We start from the raw sequence: 21,482 nt of genomic DNA, 5'->3' as shown, positions 1-21,482 counted from the left end.
CCACCACCACCAAATCCTTAACTGCAAATACAATATAATAATTAACTTTCAAAGAAACTCCAGCCCTTGGGGGTGGGGTAGGAATATTAATTGGTTTTTCACTCTTTTGATCTAGCAAATTGCTGGTAACAGTTTTTCTTAAACAGATATTTCATCCTTCAGTTAATATTTTTCTCCATCAAAATTACATTAAATTCAAAATTAATTGTCTTTAAAGTGATAGCTTTCTCCATATTAGTTCATTTTCTAATTTTTAAAATATGAGTACTGTAAATACATAGAGTATGTTGTTGAATTTGAACACTATACTGTTACCTTTGGTTTATTTAGGTTATTTATAGGCTGCTCCACTCATAGTTAGGAATATTTGTTTATGTCAAGAAAGTGAGTTTTTCAATACAAAATTCTCACTTTCTCGACATAAGCAAATATTCATAACTATGATGACACTAAAATAATAAAATGTGTGTTATGAAGAAGCCCTGCCCTTTAATAATGTCCTATGAAAGGATGTAAGGAGCAGAGTGTGACATACACACATTTTGCATCATGAAGAACTTCTTTTTCCCCCTTACCTGTGAATGCCCGTTTCTACCTTTATTTTAAAAATAGTGCTAAGGTAGAAGGAAACTATTTGCATAATTACATCAATTTTTCCAAACATGGCAATATCAAAGCATCTGGATGGTCATAATTAGAGGAACTTTTCAGGCCAAGAATTTCATGTAACTCTTTTCGCATGAAAGACCTCATTGACATTCTTTAAAAACAATTTGATGGAGTCAGGATATGCATTTATTTCTTTTCATGAATATTTCTTCTGCTAAATTCAAAATACTCAAAAAATGTTCTACATTGGTTATCTCTGAAAATCACACAGAGACTGCAACTGATAAAGAAGCTTCATGTATGCTGGCAAATGAGAGCACTTCAGTCATGTGTCACCCACACTAGAAGCACCTCACTGGCTTCCAATAAGTTTCCAGTCCAATGCAAAGTACTCTGCATGGTAGTTTCCTAGGTATTGCAGAACATCCTGACACATCTAGTTTACTTATCTCATTGAGTATGTTAAAGTTTTCTGGCTTACAAAAATGAGGTATGTGGGGATTTAGAAGTGGCACAGGTTATAATGATAAAAAAGTAACTCTATAATCAAACCTTGCGTTTATTACTTTTGCTGATCATAAACCCAGTTATCGTTTCATTTAGAGACCACTTCTCTTAACAACTGAGTCCCCACTCCCAATTATGGTTGCCAAACAAGGACTATCTGTATTTCTTCTGGAGACTATTTTACAAAATAATCTCACTTTGGAGATCAGACTGGACTAATTCTAGTCTGGTGACCCTTGGAAAGCTGCTAAGCCAAAGTTATTCCACAGGGCTCCTGAGAATTGATATTGCCCAGTGCTACAATATTTAAAATTATTTACATTAATATTTCATTAGGGACTTGTATTATAACTTTTCAACTTCAATGTATTTTTTATTATGATCGTAAATCTCCCAATAGTTCAATGATTTGGAAAATATATAAAAGAAATAAGTGAGCAAACAAATATTCCAAACAAATAGGACAACCATGACCTGGACGACTGAGAATCTCCACAGACATTGAGCAAACAAGTAGAGAATTTAATAAATACTTATTAAATAAATGATTTAATAAAAATGTATGTTTTATTAGGGATCTCTAAGAGATACTTAAAATTTGTTAAGAATGATACAGCCATATCTAGTTTTCCTATTCCTTCCTTCCTTAAAATCTTGCATGATTACCAGTACTTTCATGCAAATAGTCATTGTTTCACTTAACAATGATCAACCCAAAGCTTCTTATTAAATTAAAGTTTTTAAATAAGTGTTCCAAGGGTTATGCTTCAATTTTTAAAAATCAAACATGTGCACTGAGGCTTGTTTCCATTAGAGTACAGCCATAATCACTTTTCTTCAATTGACAGGTTGTTTTCATACCTCTGACAGGAGAATTATTTTAAGCTCTATCATTCCTTTAGTTCTAATACATACAGGAAAATATAGTTAGTATAAGCTAAGAGGAAATTGGAAAATGCCCAGTGTTATTTGGAAAAAAATAAGTTGGATTTCTTATCACAACCAATTAAAAATGAAAAAACAGAAAACTTTTAAATCCTTAGAAAAGTACTGAAACCTTAAAACCTTTCATTATAATGTTTAAGAATTCACTTAAAGCCCCAGAAAAACTTTTAGAGATGTGAAAACTGCTATGAAACTGTTTCAGTGATCCCAAAAGACTCCATAAAATGTAATCCCTAGGTTACATTATATAGAGTTAATATAAAATTCTATCTCAATTCAGAATGCATTGAATGTGCTAAATGATATTTAAACGTTTACTAGCATGTATAGTGAAGACATAAAATTAGGATGTGCACATTGTCAGGTGGCAGAGACATATGCCACATCAATAGTGGGTGTATTTCTTGACTGTAAAGACTATGATGAGATCAAATCGTTCAGGGGTGTCAAACTCAATTTCATTGAGGGCCACATCAGCATTGCGATTGCCCTCAGGGGGCCGGGTGGGTATGGCCAGGGTGGGCGTGGCCTACTGGGTGGGCGTGGCTAGAGTGCGTAAGGCCTACTGGGTGGGCATGGCCAGCTCTACATCGTTCAAATCAAGGGTGCCTATGGGGACCTGGGCAGGAGTGGGACAGATCTGAGGGTCTCTGGCAGAAGGAGGGTCTCTGGGCCAGGGCAAAGACAGTGGGGCCGTTCCCTCACTGTTTCCAGGATGGCTTCGCAGGCCACATGAAAGCACTTCACGGGCCGGATCCGGCCCCTGGGCCTTGTGTTTGACATGTCTGAAATAGTTTATCTTCTGAGATACTTTGAAAAGCAGCTATAATGAGAAAGATACTTTTTTCAAGGCAAGGAGTAATCAGTATATGTTAACTGAGTGGGAGTCTCCTCTAAACCACACCATAAATAATTAGTGGAAATATTGAATGACAATGTACAATAGAGTTCTTTTTCCAAGATTAGTCAAAAAGAATGCTATCCATAGCAATGGAACTCCAAAAGGAAGACAATTCATTGAAGAGGGATAACAGGAAGAAAAGGAAAAGTGGCAAACATTCAATAAAATGTAGAAGATTTCAAAGCACAGAAGCACCACAGTAAGCAAACATTCATCCTCAAATGCAAGCATCATGAAAACATCCACCTCTGGCATTTTCCCACATTCTCCAAAAACGGTACTGCAGATTAAAAATGTCAAAAATCACTGGAGTGTTGCTAGGTCTAGCATTTCCATGGCACCATTTCTTGCCCTATATTCAATACTAACATGTCTATCTAAACAACTATTTAATCCTTTCTCTTACCACAGTTATGAGCTGTAGTATTTCTCTCTCTCGTTTTTCCAGTGTTGAACGCATGATTGTTGTTGTGTTGGTACTGTAGTTTTTTAATTGCAGTTTTTAATCTGTCTAATGTCAAATGTTTTTATGTACCCTTGTTTTGAATGTACTACTCAGAAGCGTTCTTATACATGAGGGGTTTGGTGAACTGGGGGAAATGTTTTTCTCATTTTATTAATTCCATTAAAAAATATATTCCTATAAATTCACCATCACTGGGACCCAAGGTTATCTAGCTATTTTAATGCACCAGTGTTTCTCAAAGAGAAGATCTTTAAGGGCAAATAATGTTGAAATATTTATAATTAACATACAGAGCATTTCTCATTACAATCTATCTATTAATAAAAAGTGCCTAGGGGACTGTGTATATGTATATAATATGTGTGTAATGGCATCATAATTGTCTCCTTTTTTGAGTGGGTATAAGATTAACACCCTTGATAATTATATTCACAGATTTTCCTCTACAACTGAGACTGGAATTCAAAAGCACTCCAAAACTCACAAAGCATTTCTGACAACATGGGCAGAGATGACACAAAGGAAATGTGCTCCAAGCCTTTCTATTAAATCTGACCTTGAACTGAGACTAGACTTCTTTCAAAACATGTCTCTAAATTTGGATGTAGAACACTTGAAAATCAGGCCAGAGGGATTTTAGAAAATCTGCCTCATATACACAAATATAATAATGAAACCTTGGCTGCAATTTTAAGTTTATTTAGTAGAAAATACAAACAAAGCTTTGTAGATTATTTGAATGCAGTCTGTTTATCAGCATGGGCAACCATAAAAGAAAAAATGGAAGATGCACTTTGGGGTTCTTGGATGAGGGAAAAGCATTACTTTATATAAATATTTACTACAGAAACATTTTGTATGGTGAAATATACACTTGCCCACTTACCCAGGTATACTGTAAGTGTCACAATTAATTTTTATATTTTATCTAATATTTGTTAACATCTTGATTTTTAAAAAGCAACAGAGCTCAAGACAGGATAACACCTATAAAAAATACCAAGGAACTAAAATTTTAACCAAGCAGATGTAATAACAAAATACGTTGTCCCCGAATAGGGTGCAATTGTCTTCATTGTTGCCAATATTTATGATAGAGGAGTAAAGTAAGTATGAAATATACAGTGAAATGTGAAATTCCTTCAGATGTCACCATTAAGAGAAAGAAAAATGAAGCCACAGTTTATAAAGCTGCTCGGGAGACAAATTATATTAATAAAAGGAGACCACCTGAAGGGATTAGATGTACAAGAAATACTGACGAGAGTTCCTTGACAGTTCCAATCTTTCTTCTAAATCCACCAAGATCACAGTTAAAATCCCAGGATAGTATGTCTGGACAATGGTCTCACAAAAATGATCTCATAAAATAACAGAAATGGAAGGGACCTTGGGGTCATCTGGTTCAACCCCCTGCTCAAGCAGGAAACCCTATACCATTTCAGACAAATGGCTGTCCAGTCTCTTCTTGAAAGCCTCCAATGCTCAAGCACCCACAACTTCTAAAGTCAAGTTGTTCCACTGGTTAATTGTTCTCACTGTTAGGAAGTTTCTCCTTAGTTCTAGATTGATTCTCTCCTTGATTAGTTTCTATCCATTGTTTCTTGTATTGCCTTCAGGTGCTTTGGAAAATAGTTTGACCCCCTCATCTTTATGGCAGCCCCTCAAATATTGGAACACTGATATAATGCCACCCCTAATCCTTTTTTCCCCCACCAGACTAGACATACCCAATTGTCTACAACTGGAGATGAAGCATTTACCTAGCAACAAATGAATGGTCAAAAGTTATAACCCATTCAGGCATTTGTTAGCCAGATGTGTGTCACATCCATTGAGGACACTCTGAATCATCTTTCTGCCTGCATCAAGTTAATGACACTAGCTGCTCTAGGCAATCTTCCATTAAGCACAAATGTCTGCAGCACTAAAGCCATTACTCATATTGCTTGAACATGCATAGGCTCCTATGAAATCCAGAATCCTGAATTTTCAGAGTCGCAGGAAATTCGGAAGCTAATAAAAATAATAAAACATATAAAAAGACAGCAAAGCTGGAGACAATTTTTTTACCACATCTTTGTGACAGAAAATATTGAACTGTTGAACTATTGGTAAAAATATCAAATATGAAATATTAAAATATCAATATCAGGAGATACTATTTAAGTTTGCAAGTATGCATATATGTGTATATATGCAAATTTATATAATACTAATATCTTCAACACTAAACTATTTCCTTTTATTAAAAAATTCTGATGCTTAAATGCTGAACAAGTCTTTTTTTCTCCAGAAAACAAGACAACGTGTCTCATTCATTTTAAATCAACAGATTCATTTTAGGGTAAACGGTTAATGAGTGTAACAAAACAAATTATGTCAATTTGCAAGAACTTATATATTATGCTGTGATGACTAAATATGTTGAATTAATTTAAATTAACTATGCACCTTCAAAATTGGAGAATTAATGAACAACTTGGAAAATAGAGAGCAATTACAAGATAAGCATTCAATATGGAATGCCAATTTTGAAAGTTTTTAAAAGCTATATTAAATAACAGGATGCAAATTAAAGATTTGGTTAGATTTGTATGTCACTGCACATCAGGGAACATATGCATCTGTTGTTCAGGGACATTTGCATAGCTGTTGCATTTATACTTCTGTGAATGTTAACATTGTCTAAATGTTCCTTGCCTTGTGCCACCTCTCAACAGGAAGTTGGATCAATCAATCAGCATGCAGGACGTGCACCTCCACACAACATGTAGTTAAGATTTGGGAGGTTTGTGTGTTGGTCTTACTGCAACTATCTGCAACCTGTGCTTATGCAGCTGCAGACAAGCCTAAATCAAACTTTATTCACTTACTTTAAAGAATAGCAAACTGAACAATGGAATACTTCCTTTGCAACTCTTATGTTTGTTAGTAAAGAATTCATTGTTTCTTTTTATGATGAAAACATTAAAATTAAATGAACTCTTATTCTTCTTTATAAATTAATTATATTGTTAGGAAAGGTGCATTTAAATTGGGTTCTTTTATGTGATTCCATAGGAGTAATATAGGATTTCTGGCAACAGGAGATTTGGCCTTGGGTGGACAAGGGAGCTGTTTTAAAGATGTTTTCTTCTATTGCCTTTCTTTCAGAAGAAGCTGTTTTCCATAACAAATCATTAACAAAATATCTTTTTGAATGAATCAAATGAATTTCAAAAATTTGTTTCAAAAGACTATGATCCTAGCACAAAGCACAAAACCAATTTACATTGCATTATTTTACTAAATTACATTACAAGATTGGGCTCTTCTATGATCTTCCAAATTGATTACACAATTGGCAATTGTCTCATAAGGCTTTAAATTGAATATTTGATTCTTGAAGATGTTGGAGTTTGAATATGGGACTGTACATTTAAAGCAGGCACTCTACCATTAAGGGGTTAGAGACTCTTGCTTTGCCCAACTGAAAATTCTTTGGCTAACAACAATTCCAATTAACTATAGATGTCCTCAATCAAAGCCCTAGAAAATGCAAAAGTATTAAATACCTATGTGACACTCCTGGTCTTGCATTATATAGTTTACTAACAAATAAAGGCCTGCAAATTTAACCATATACCCAAACATGTAAAAATAACACTACAAAGAATAAATAAATAAAGCATTCTCTAAGTTATATTATTATTAATATATTTGGTAGGCATTTTCTGAAGTATAATTATTAATACTTGAACATTCTGAACATCTGCAAAAAGCTTTATGCTCTATATTTAAAATGCCTTTTAAAATCTTTTTGAAAAAACTAAAGATTTTATATCTTTAAATATAAATATATTTAAATATAAATATATATAAATATAAATATTAAATATAAATATATATTTAAATATAAATATCCTACATTCAATTCATCAGTACCGTCATTCCTTCCATGTACCATATATGATATGGCTAGTGCTACAGTATATTGATGAGAAGCCATATCACTTTTCAAGTGGCTTGGAATTCAGAAGGCTGTGGATTGTTGTAACAGATGTGATTAATTATATTTTCTGTCTTTCCTGTAATAATTCTGAATTTCTCTCTCTTCTTATGTTTTCTGAAGTAAATATAAACACCTAAAGCACACTGAACATCAGTGAGGATCCCATCTGATGATTAAAAAGTATTATGTCAAATAACTATGCAAGAGGAAGAGGAAATTGTATAGATGGAGCAAGATGGTCAAAAGTGTGGGACGTGCCAATCTGGCATTCAGTAAGTTTTTTTTTTCAAGTAGATGAACAGAGCGTTGTGATTTTAATCAACATAACTTAGCCCTGATTGAAAAATTCCCCTTGACAATACAACCTGCTTCTACTGTAGAACCATATATTTCACTGATACGATACACTTTGCAATCCAACATATAAATAATAAGAAAAAAAATCAAGGAAACAGTAGGTCCACTTAAGAGAGAAAATGGCAAGGAAGTAACAGGCAGTAGAGAGAAAGTAGAGCTGCTTAATTCATTCTTTGCATCAGTCTTCATGCAAAAAGAAACTATAGCTGAACCTACCAAAAACCTAACTGTAATAGACTAGAAATAAAAATTAAAATAAGCAAGAAAATTGTTAGAGAACACCTATCTGATCTTGACGACTATAAATCACTGGAACCTGATGGTTTACATCCCAGAGTTCTGAAGGAGCTGGCAGATGTTAACTCAGAAACATTGTACCATATCTTTCAAAAAGATAGAACACCGGGGAATTACCTGAGGATTGGTAAAGAGCTAATGTGGTTCCCATCTTCAAAAAAAAAGGGGGGGGGAACAGACCCAGGAAACTATAGACCAATCAGCCTAATATCAATACCTGGGAAGATATGGGAAAGATAATCAAAAAACGGATCTGTGAACATCTAGAAATAAATAAAGTGATTAAATTAGTAGACCAGTGAAATTCTGTAGATATAGTATACTTAGACTTCAGCAAGGCATTCGACAACGTAGACAACAACCTACTTCTTGGTAAGCTAGAAAAATGTGGAATAGACCGTATCACCACCAAATGGATTTATAACTGGCTGACAAACTGCACTCAATGAGTTGACCTTAATGGTACTACTTCTACATGAAGTGAAGCAAGTAGTGGGGTGCCACAGGGTTTCATATTAGGTCCAGTACTCTTCTCTATCTTCATAAATGACTTAGATGAGAGAATAGGAGGGGAACAGTGATTAATATTTATATGTTACTTATATAAGGGTGTAGGTCTATACATATATTGTATATAGCATGTTTTAAATGTGTGTTATGTATGTGTACACTCGAGAGCAACTAAATTTCATTTTTAATGTGTACCATTGTGCCCACAGGAAAAAAAATGACAATAAATATATTATCTGGACTGAACTATCTGAACTCTCCTAGTCCTCATGGTTTGTCAGGGGATTTTTATAAATAATTAAAAGAGATTTTAATACCATAATTTTTACTTGTATGCAATACTTTGAACAAGGGGATCCAATGGGATCCTTTACCAGAGTCTAGGAAACAGTATAAGATCATTTGTGTTAAGTTGAGAAAGAATCTCAGAATCTGGCATTTTACAGGGACATTTAACTGCTACCCAGAAATAGTATACAGTTTCCTGCCTGGTTGGACTAAAAGACCTTCCAAGGTCCCTTCTAACTCCACCATTCCATTCCATTCCATTCCATTCCATTCCATTCCATCATATGGATCAATCTATTTGCTTGATTGCAAATAAAAACATTTCCCTATCAAGAAATCATTAAAAATTATACAACTTAGTAAAATTAATATGTTTTCCCTAGCTATTGGTTCTGTAAATACAGTATATTTAAAACCTTTTACTTTCTGGCTTCCGGTTCCAGATTTTGGCACGGCCAGATGCGTGAGGGAATGCTCCCCATGTCGTCTGGATTTCTTCATCGAGGGACCCCTGTAAAGGGGTTGAAAGTCGCCCTGGAGGGGCAACGAGCAGGGGAAAAGTCTCTCCAGTCAGCAGTAGAAGGGTGGTAGCCCTCCTGTCAGCTTGGAGCAACTCTCCAAACCGATGAAGAAAGGATTGGCCACTCCCATGGCCCATCGTTTCAGCCGTTTCCTGCTGAAGCCAAAATTACAACAAAGCACTTGAAAGCACCTGAAAACTGGGTGATAATTGCCTTCTTCCTTTCCTAATTGTCTACTTTTTCCTGCTAAAAGCTCCTTGAATTTGCTTACCCCAGTGAGGAGAGAGGGAAGGAAGCCTTTTTTTCCCCCACCCTCCTTAAGGGCAGCCTTTGATCATGCTGGGAGAAAAAAGAACACCTTGAACAGAATAATACTATTTAATTCGACTTACTTCCTTTCTATTTTTGGTGACCCAAAACTCTTATGCTTACAGAAAAAAAGGGAGAAAAGAGAGAAAAGAACTACTTAAAAGTACTCAAAACTGATAAATTTACTCTATCTGAAAAAAATTTTAAGTACGCTGGGGACATCTTGTGGCCTTTTTGGCAAATAAACCTGTTTATTTTGGAACTACCCTTGACATTATGAGCTAAAGATAAAAACCTGAAACAGCTGGAGGTGAACTCAAGGCTTGTGGAGGTGAACATTTACTGACTTTTGTTTAAAAATTAGCCTCCACTAAGGACTATTTACCACTACTTCAAAATGGAGACTGATCAGCCACAAACCTCGCTTGACTATAAGCTCATATTAGAAACAATCCATAAAGTTTCTGAGATGTTTATCTCCAGGCTGGAAAATTTAGGTGCCAACTCCAATTTACAAGCTGTAACACAGACTTCAACTAAAGAATTTACAACACAGAATATAACAAAACTGGAGCAAATTACTACTGAGACAGAGGAACACAAGGTACAACAAGATATTGAAATACAACATATTGAAAAAACTAATACAAAAAATTTGACTCTATCCAAAGAACCGACAACTCTAAAAGTATAAGGAACTATCACTATGGCAAATAACCTTAAGGACCAACAACTATAGGAAAACTTAATACTCAACTTTTGACTCCATCAAAAGAGCCTGTAACTTTAGAAGTATACTATGTGCAAGATAGTGATGCTAACACAGAGGATGTGGAAGATCAACAAAGACAGTTTCCTGAAAGCCTGGATAGCCAAGCACTAATTACAAAATTGGATAAGACTCTCTACTTAAAGCAGATGAACCCAGATGGAAAAAGAATCCAGCCGAACTGAAGATAAAGTTTTTAGAGCAAATACAGAGACTAGAACTAACAGGGCAACAACATAATGATTACAAATGGTTTGGTTGTTGTGGATCACTGATGGCTAGATGGCCTCCTTCGATTCAAATAATATGTATTGGAGCGAAGGGAGACTTATCTGGCAATTTAAAGGCCTTGGTCTGGAAACCTGATTGGCAAAAAAAGAAATCCAGAGTTAGATTTAAAAAGTGAGTTCTTAGAGAACCATTAAAGGCTATCCTTTTAGTAATCAGTGATCTATCAGGATCTAAAATAGAAAATGTTTATGAGATAGAACTAGAATGTGTTTATGTATCTATTAAGCTCATTTTAGACACTATAATTTGTGCACTGACATAATGGAACTTTGGTTTATGATCCCACATTTGATGTTAAAAGAGTTTGATTATTCTATTTAAGAATTAAGAATTAGCTAAAATTTAAAACAGAATCTGGTTGTGTATAAATAGTTGTAGATTGATAAACATAGGCTGTGGTCCTGTCAGTAATGTGTGATGTATTAGGATGTGAAACAGACAATGTTTATTAGGTAGAACATAGCTACTCAGCCACTGTGTACATGTTAGATGCTATAGTTTTTGGTGCAATGAAATAAGGGAAATTTGGGTTGTGAATATTATTTGGGATGTTAAAGGCTAAATTTGAATAATATAATTAAGATATATATCTATGAGAAGGATGTTTTGATAATGTAACCTGAATTATGTACTGAAAACTCTGTTACTGAATCTCCAATTACCCAGTCACCATGATGCTTTCTAAATATGTAGATTTTAACTGGAAAACCAATAAAACTTCTTTTTTAAAAAAAACTTTTTACTTTCTGTAAATTTAACTTTAATATTAATTCAAATTTGGGATCAGGTAAGATTGAACAGTTATGATTCAGATCCTATCATGATTCAAGAGGTACAAAATAGGATTGCTTCTTATCATCTTTACTATTCAACCTAGCCATAGATGCATTGACAGTAGCATTTAGTTCTATTAATCAGATTTGTGGTATGAAATGGGACATAAGACATATCTTTTAAATCTATTTGCAGATGATAAAATTTTTACTCTCAAATGCTTCTTATCCAGTCAGCTATACTGTATTAAGCTGTCAGCTACATCCCAAAACTCAAAAGGAAGTCTCCACTGTTTTAGAGATTACAATGGTATATAAATCTTTAAAATATTTATACATCACTATTACTAGAAATATTAATAAAATATTTACAAATCACTATATATCAACATAGAAGAAATTAAATAAGGAAATGAAAAAGTGGGATTCAAAACATTTCAGTATTTTAGGGTGAATTGCAGCAGTAAAGCTGAAAATTCTTGCATGGTAAACTTTTTATTTCAGTGCCTTACAGTGGCAGTTGTAGAACAGGCTTCAATAATAGTGGCAACAATAAAAAAAATAGAAAGCATCTGCTTTCAAGCCAAAAAAAATCGAGAGTAAAGAAAATAATTTTATACAGACCTCAGAGGCTGCGACATGTCCTTATTTGTCAGTATATTATCAAACAACACAGTTAGGACATATGATTCCATTTACTATGGGAAACTCTTCTAAACAATGGATTCAAATTGAAAACTATGTCAGAGCCAAATAAGTTTATATATCAGTAGGTTTTTTTCATCCAAAACATGTTTCTAAAATAAAACAGATGGAAAATATTTTACTAAAACAATGCTTTAAATTTTGAATAATAAAAACATAGCTTTGATAAAGGACATTTCTCCTTTAATTCCTTTGATAATCTATTTTGATCAGTATAATTATTATCGTTTGGTTATAACAGAACATTTGAGAGCCTATAATCTTTATAGGCTAAAAGATTTTCATATCAAAGATGAACTTCTCAATGAAGATCAGACAAAGCAACAAATAGGCGATAAGGTAGAATGGCTTTTTTTAGTTTTAACTTAAATCTGTTCTGGGCAATAGAAACGTTAGGGCTTCAGCAATAATGGCCTTACACTAATTTCGAGACTTCAATAGTTCATTATTTAGGACAACCAAAAGGAACAATTTCAAAAATGTATAGGTTATCATTGCAATTAGAAATAGGAAATCCGCCATATGAATTTAAAAAAGCTTGCGATATTGATCTTGGTAATTCCATACAGGAAACAACTTGTCAACAGTTATGGAAAACAGGTGGATTCATTTCAAACGATTTAAATGACTGATCATTACCATATTTGATGGCAACAAATTCCCAACAAATTATGTTCAGTGTAAATTGAACTTCCTTTATTCAGTCCTGGATCTCCCTGCTTTTGAGAAAACACTGATGAGGTAGAAAGATTTCTATATCCACATTTTACAAGCTACATATTATACAGGGTTATCATATCTGTTCTAATCTGCCTTTCTTTCTTTCCTAAAAATAATGTTACACTCTGTCCTTTTAGGGAAGCTGTTTGGTTTTGGTTGCCTGTTTTCCAGCTCTGAAATCTCCTTGTTAACTGTAGTGAATGTCTTTCCTTATATAGTTAGATTCTCTGAGCTATAAAGAAATAGCACTTGAGACCCATAATTGTTAAAATTAATATTTTATTCATTTGTTATGTAATATGTTCCATGCCTTTCTATTTAAAATAGCCAGCTAAGAACAATATAATCAACATAACTTATAATTCAAAGTTATTTAAGGCTTAGAAAAGAATATTAAAAACAGAAATCTGATAAAATATTATTTTCAAATAACACAATACAGTAAGAAGGCAAACCTACTTTGTAAGCAAACTGATGATGCAAACGTAGAAGGCTAGCTGAATCTTTGCTTGGGTTGCAGCTCCCAAAGTCTTGGCTTAACCACCAAATAGATGTTTTCAAGAGCTACCAAACGAAGATGATGATGATAACTTTATTGTCACTTTGAATGTACACCAATCGGCATACATCAAAATGAAATTTCATTGCATACAGCTCTCAAAGGGTCACCACCTCCAATATATACTCCTTGTTCGTGGCCCGCTCAAATTTCACATTGTCCATTTTAGTCTCTAGGGAGTGAACGATGGCAAACAGGACAGATGGAAATGGGGCTCCATGTGGATTAGCCCTCAAGTTAGCTTGTATTCTGACAACCTCACCTTCTTTCCTTTTTCTGATCCTGACTCTTCCTCCTTTTCCTTTAAGAGGCCTTGCTTTTTTTCACCCCTGGAGCATGCTGCCACCGCCACCAACTCCTCCAAAAGCCTCTCTCTCTTCCTCTGGGCCTGCTGACAGCCTCATCCAGTTCAAACATTGATTGAATGTAAATTAGTAAATTCATTATTTAAAATATATGGCATTAGCACAACTGTGCAACTGTGACTAAATTAGACTTTGCATAGCTCTATAACTGAAAAACTGCTAGATCTATTGACTAGTCAAAGAAAATGGTTGAATACAGTATACAAAGCCCAAGATAGTTCAAGATAATAATTTGATAGATTATAGACAGCTATGGAAATGGCCTTGAGAGCAGTATTCAGATGATCTTCCAAAAACAAAAGGACAGAAGCATTACTTGAACCCCAGTAATCAGATAACATAATCAGATTTGCAAGGTGTGTTAATATACTTTATACAAAGCTTTGTTCTACCTTATTGGGCAATCTGTTTCCTGTTCTGCACAAATTTAGAAGACTGACATTTACTTCAATGAGTTTTTATGAATTTGAATTTGGTCCTCTCTATTTCAACACCTTCATTACTATATCACACTGCTACGTTTCCATATTTAATACAAAAAGTTATTACTTTGCATATTATTTTTAGAGTAACAAATAGTTTGCATATATGTACTTGCCAAAGAAGGCGAACAATGTTTATTTGAATGAGAATTGATAAATAACATAATGTTGAGTAAGTTTAGTCAATAAGTTACCATTATTATCTAATATCTATAAATGTAAAAGGCAATGTTTCAAAAAAGAACAAATTACACATTTCAGTGTATCCCATTTTTTAAAAAAAATGTTGCTTATTGGAAATCCCTATCCCAAATCCATCCTAACACCAGAAAATTATCAACTAACTGACTCCATTCTAAACTTATTTAGACTGAAAGAAGAAATTAAGAGCAACAGGTGCTTTTAATCATATACAGAAAAGAATACTTGATATGTATATGTTTGATTGTAATATTAAATCACACTTTGCACAGTTGAAGGACAAAAAGTCAAAATAGGTTATTTTCTGTCATCCTGTATATGGGAGAGGAACGCCTAGATAAATGATCCACATACCAGTAGTTGGAAATGGAAATGTTTAAGTAATTTCCTACTTAGGAATATATTGAAGACTGGTTAATGAATTGCACTACTTGAAGAAACCACAGCCAATTAGTTTCATTCAAAACTGATCTTTAAAATAATTTATTTTGAAATTTTGGTCTTGCATTATAGCACTGATTAGGCGTATAAACTGAGGCTATGCTGGTGAAGTATATTAAACATAAGTAATCACAGCTGTGTGAAGCCTACTCTAATCCACTTCTTTACACCAGTCTATGAAAAGTTTGAATGGTTAACTCTTAGTGAAAGCTAAAAGCTCAATCAATCAAGACTACTACCAATCAGAAGTCAGAATACCTGTCTGAAATAAAAACATACTTCTGAGTAGAACCCTTTAGCAGTTTAGCAAGATGTGAGCACTTGTGCATAAATAGCTCTCCATACAAGAGAACCTGTCTTGACTGTTCTGCACAACTGTGGCTGCACAATTGAAATAATCCGTAAATGAGGATACATATTTCTGTATTTCTTTGCTGCCACCTAGTGAAGTACAGAACTCAGGTGAGTTGCCATCTATTGGGAATATAGATTTTTGCAGTCTACATAGTACCCTTTTAGTTTTCCAGAGGACCATGCCCCAAGCATTAGGGTAGAATGGAGGGGGGGATGTTCAGCTGTGAGAATATATGATTTGGTGCCTTGGGGAAAAATATGTTTTTAACTATGTTTTATGGATTGTTGTGAGTCACCTAGGAATCATTGTATGATATAAGTGGCCATATAAGATTGTAAGTAATAAAAATTTTTGGAGAGGCCAAACTGGCCTGTAAGAAAGGCCAAATGAAGAGCAGACAAGACACATGGCAAGATAAAGAATTACATGGCCAGTACATTTAAAAAAAATCAGACAAAGCAAATAAAAGATCTGACAACAACAGGAAAATTGAAGAAAGAGATTGAGAGGCCCTAAGAACAAATGCATACAAAGCCAGGATAAGAGTGGACAGCAACATTCAGCAAATGCCGTCTCTGCAAAGAATCTGAAGAAAAGCGGGTCACCTACTTAGCTGCTGCAAGAAAATTGTACAGACTACAGACCACCGCATGACAAAGTAGCAACAATGGTGCATTGGAAGATCCGCAAGAAATACAGTTTGCTGCAAGCAAAAACTGGTGGAATCACAACATAGAAAAAGTAATTGAAAATGAAGAAGCTAAAGTGTTCTGCAGTATCTGGAGAAATCACAAAACACAATGTTCCATAGTTATAGCTGCCTTTGGGTGCAATGCCAAAACAACTGGAATACTTATTGAATAACATCTGCCTATTCCAGGTTCTTGGGAAGGACTTGATAGGTGGATAAGAATGCCAAGTCCAGTTTAAACATCTGGCTGACTGCAACCAACCATAATAATAATGAACTGTAGGCTATTTCACTATAAGTCAAGTATCTCAAGACCAAAAGAGCATAGTCTCTATTTATTCCAAGAAGCACAACAAAAATGGCAGGAAACATAATGAACCATTGATATGACTCAAGAGACAGCTCTTTTCTTTTCTTTTTTAAAAGAAGTCATTGATGTATATGAAGAAAAACAAAATGTATGTAAGGTCTGCTTTGAAATGTATTACAGGCAGAAAGAGTAAATACCGGTAATCCTCTTTAAAAATATGAAGATTGTGTGAAAGGAAACAGTGTTCTGTTTAAAGGTATTAACATCTTGGATTTCAAGGGATGTGCTTTTCATTTAGTTCCTCTTGCTTTGTGAAAGCAGAATGAAATTAAGGTCCTGTAAAGAAGTGCAAGATTAAACCAGAGATTGGAAGGAAGTCTAAAACTGAATTGAGCATTGAGATTAAAAAAATAAAAGTTCAAGAAATGTGTGTGCTTGTGAATATACTATAAATATTTTTGGTTATTATTCAGTTGATTTTATCATGGACCTGCTGATTTGAATCAATACCTTAACAGCCAGGCACATTTCCTATTATTTCTGTTATTCTTAATTGCTATTATTTTCTTTTTTATTTCAGATGAAGAGAACATATTCTCATGTTTTAATTTTACTATTTTAAAACAACTGAAGAAATTGCATGGCCAAATCATCATTTTGCTGCCAAATTTTGCTAGGACAATCTTGAGAAATTGGGGCAATACCCAAAGGCATATAGCTGGCCACAATGAGAAATCAAATATTGAACCAACATGGCCATCCATACTTATGGTCTGCTATGTGCTCGTATAATGTATTTATATATGAATGGAAATAGTACTTCAAAGGAATTTTTTTTATTTCAGATTAATTAATCTGCCATCCTATCCAGAATATATTATTTCATAATTGATGGCAGTGCCTCTTTGCAATACACTGAAGTCTGAAATTTTTCAGGCTTGTACATAACACTGACAAAAAGGTGCCACTTAGTTAAGGAATATTACAGTTAATGACACTCTTAATGTAGTGCTATTTTTTCTTGGATGCCTGCACTAATGTAGGGCTATTTAAATAATTAGCACAAAGCAGAAGTACTTACAAAGTAATTTTTAGAAGTTTATTGTGCATATTATTAAAAGTTAACAAACTATGTCCTGGGATCTAAGACTTCACATTAGGGTGACATTAGCTTTTGTAGACCACAGATGAAGTAGGTTGTAGACCACAAAAGTATGCCATTATAAATCAATTAGTCTAGAACAGGGGTCCCCAACCCCCTGGTCTGTGGGCCAGTACCAGGCCACGGCATGCCAGCAACTGGGCTGCAAAAAACAAGCAAAGCCCCATCTGTGGGTTGCAGGCAACACACAAAACCATGCCCTCTCCAGTCCGTGGAAAAATCTCTCTTCACATAACCGGTCCTTGGTGTCCAAAAGGTTGAGGAACTCTGGTCTAGAAGGCGCTACAGGATCCTTTGTTGTTTTTACAGCAGTAGACAAACTCAGTTTCACCTCTCTTAGAAAAATGCAGTTGTAGCAAGCTTTATTTTTTTTAAAAAAAACCTATTAATTATGAGTAAGGTTTAACTCTATTAGAATACAAGCCTGCTGTAGGAATTACAGATGAAGTTCCCCACAAATAATGTTTGAATAAATAAAAGTGATATGCAAGATGAATCTTCAAGTAATGTTTTAAATTATTATGTCTTTTAAGAATGTTTAAACTTAATAAACAGAATTCATATAATGGTTATACTGACTCCAAGACATATATTGCTGTATGCAATTACCGGTAGTTTTAGTTGCATGATTCTGTGTACAAATTTGCTAAATAAAATAAAGAAAATTTTCAGCAAAATAAAAGGACAAATTTGTATATCCTACTCAACCATAGTTAACACAAAGACAATGAAAAAACCAGGTTAATAAAAGCTTTCCATAAATATATGATTGAATAGTTACTGAATAGCCATTTCTTCCTGGTTGACACTGACTGAGTTAGATGAAATTAAATAATATTGGTTAAGTATTCACTGAATGATGTAAGATACTCTGTATTTATTCTGTACATTAATTGGAAATGTAATTCAGCACACTGATGTCTCCTTTTACAAAAGAGAAGAACATATAGACCACAATTAGATGGGGAAGATAACAAGTATTTTGGAATTCAAATTTTCTTCATCAAAACTTGCAGAATATCAATGTTGCTATATGTATACTGTATTACTGTGGTCATATGGCTAGCATGACATCAATGGAGGCTGTTGCCTTCCCACCAAAGTGATAACTACTTATTTACTCAAATTTGCATGCTTTCAAACTGCTAGGTTGGCAGGAGTTGAGACGAGGATGCGAGCTTACCCTGTTGCTCAGGTCTTGCACCTGGGTTGCCGGCTTTTCAGCTGACAAGCCCAATGTCTTAACTGCTACCACACCACTCCATATGACCGTGGAAATGTCTTTGGACAGTGCTGGCTCAATCACTTGAAACAGAGGCAAGCACCGCCCCCTGTAGTAGCAGAATAAAATCCACAAAAAACTTTTTAAAATGTGTATTTATTATTATTATTATTATTATTTATTCAATTTCTATACCGCCCTTCTCCCGAAGGACTCAGGGCGGTTAACAGGGCATATATAAATAACAATACAAAAGTTAAAAAGAAATTAAACAATGCCCAATTAAAATACAATAACAATAAAAACAGTAAAAAAACCATTAAAAAACCCTAACCCCATCAGGCCAGACCAGCTAGTTCAAATAAGTGGGTCTTCAGCCCGCGCCGGAAGGAGCGAAGGTCCGATGCCATCCGGAGCTCAACCGGCAGTTGGTTCCATAACGTCGGAGCGCCCACAGAGAAGGCCCTCCCCCTGGGGGCCGCCAGTCGACATTCCCTGACCGGAGGCACCCTAAAAAGGCCCTCTCTGTGGGAACGCACAGGGCGGAGGGGAGTTGACGCCGGCAGCAGTAGGTACATCCCACTGACTTCAAGGGAGATGATTGCTACATAAATGTAATATTTCAGTCTAGTTTCCCATTTATTTTATTTAGCACATGGCATATCATTCATGGACTAGCAATATATATTTACATTTCACCTAGATTAATAAAACACAATAAAATATAAATGTTAAAAAGATCTATGCTCAAATACCAATATCAAGGCCAGCTAACCATTGAAGTGCAGCAATGATACTCAATTCAGTGAATTTATGCTTTTTAGTCTCATTTAGACACTATTTCGATTACCAGTCATTCAAAAAGATGACACTAGTAAAAATTTCATTTTCCAACCAACACGACGGGCATTTAAGACCAAATTTTGTGGATCTAATAACAAAAGCCTTCAGTGTGAAACTGATTAAGTTCTGGTCAGTTTCAGACAGGAGCAGAGCCAGAGGAATCTAATAAACTAATTAAAGTCACAGAGCTGACTCTATTAATTTCCTATTAGCACATTTTATAGAAGCACTGAATTGCAGAGAAAAGCAACTCAGAAAAATATAGGGACAGAGAGAACTTTACTTGAATGAGATAACCATGATCTCTCTCTCTCTCTCTCTCTCTCTCTCTCTCTCTCTCTCTCTCTCTCATTTAGGAATAAAAACCAAGTCATTGGAACAGAATACTAAATGAGAAGAGGGTACATATGCTTACAGAGATAAGGAGATGAGAAATAGAATCTTAAAATATAATTAAAAATTTATCTTCAAGATTTTTGTGACTTTATCCATATGTGCAGAGCACCTGTACCAGTTTAGTTCAGTTACCTCTTATGCAAGACAAGCAAAGTTAACCAAAGTCCACCATATGCCTTGATAAATCCACACATAAATATCTTCATTTCTATGAGAGATTCAGTTGTACAATGTGCTTTGCAAATGAAAGAAAATCTACTAAGCCAGACATTATAATACAGAGGGAGAAAACAGATTACCTGAAATGATGTTTTATGAAAAGTAATTCACAAAAACTTCAGAATAGTTCTTGATGGTTCTACTGAATGGATAGTTTGAAGAAAGCTACTGTTTCTCTCATAGTATTGTTGGATTGCCTCCACAAACTTAGCTATTTCTCTGCTGTAGTAGCAAAAGCTGAAATGCCTTTTTTCCAAATGTGAAGAATAATGAGCAGCTCCCAGGAAAAGCATGGATGGTATGTTGTGATATCTACCATTGTGTTGCTATTGATGGGAGAAGTACTCCTAGCCAAGGAACTCCGATTCATTTAAAATTGAGTCAAGATGGACATTCTAGCAAGTAGTTTGTTGTTATTATTACTAACAATTTAATGCAATTTCCTCTAGTCACCAATAATACATTAAAGAAGGCATGTCCAACCCATGGCCTATGGGTTGCCTGGATAACTAGTAACGCGGCCTCACAGGTTAATAAAAAAAATCTAAAAAGCAAATGAAATTTTTTTATTTATATATATTAACTATCTAATATGTTTTATATGCAGCCCAAGACAATGGTCTTCATTCAATGCAGCCTGGGCAATCCAAAAGGTTGGACAAGCATAATTTAAAGTAGACATGTCAACCTCAAGGCCTGTGGGACAGATACGGCCCGTGATGTGTTTAGTGTCAAGTTTCCGACGTATGGGTTTTTCAAGTGACTCTGAGGCATTGTTTAACTTAAAAGTTCTTTATTTAGTCTAATACACTGGCAAATGTTTGCTTGAAGGAATCTGGAATCTGAAATCTCCGCCCCCTTGCACAATATATTAAACACAATTCTCCACCTTTCTAATTTTGTCATTAATCATATTCTCCAATTAATTTAAAGAATCAGTTTCCCTTCCGTTAAGACAATCCGCCAAGTTCTTATCTTCTTTAACCCTATCTTTTAAAGCAATACACAAGTTTAACATATGAAATAGCTGCTTCTTCATCTCTTGTCAAGCAAAAATATTCGATGTTAGACACGTTGACATTTAGATCTCACCTCTGGGGCCACCCTGGAGATGGCGAGGGGCTGGCCCCCACCACTTCAGACCCAGCCCACCCCAGCCCAGCTGGGCACTCCCACTGGGCATGAGGACAGGAGGCAGGGGCTGGAGGTGCCCAGCAACAACTTCAGCTCATTGGCCCCTTGCCCCTCATTTGTCAGCAGTGATGGCCAGTTGG

At 34.9% G+C, this 21,482-nt stretch overlaps 1 protein-coding gene across 1 annotated transcript in view; it reads right to left on the bottom strand.

The window, feature by feature from the left end:
• COL25A1 (collagen type XXV alpha 1 chain) overlaps window positions 1-21,482 on the bottom strand; it is a gene marked incomplete at its 3' end in the record, with an annotated part of 303,353 nt that overhangs the window by 122,775 nt on the left and 159,096 nt on the right. The window lies entirely within an intron of this gene.

Source organism: Vipera ursinii, assembly GCF_947247035.1.
Source record: "Vipera ursinii genome assembly, chromosome: 7".
NCBI lineage: Eukaryota > Metazoa > Chordata > Lepidosauria > Squamata > Viperidae > Vipera > Vipera ursinii.
The sequence above is the reverse complement of the archived record's forward strand: the minus strand, read 5'-3'. Positions and strand labels throughout refer to the sequence as shown.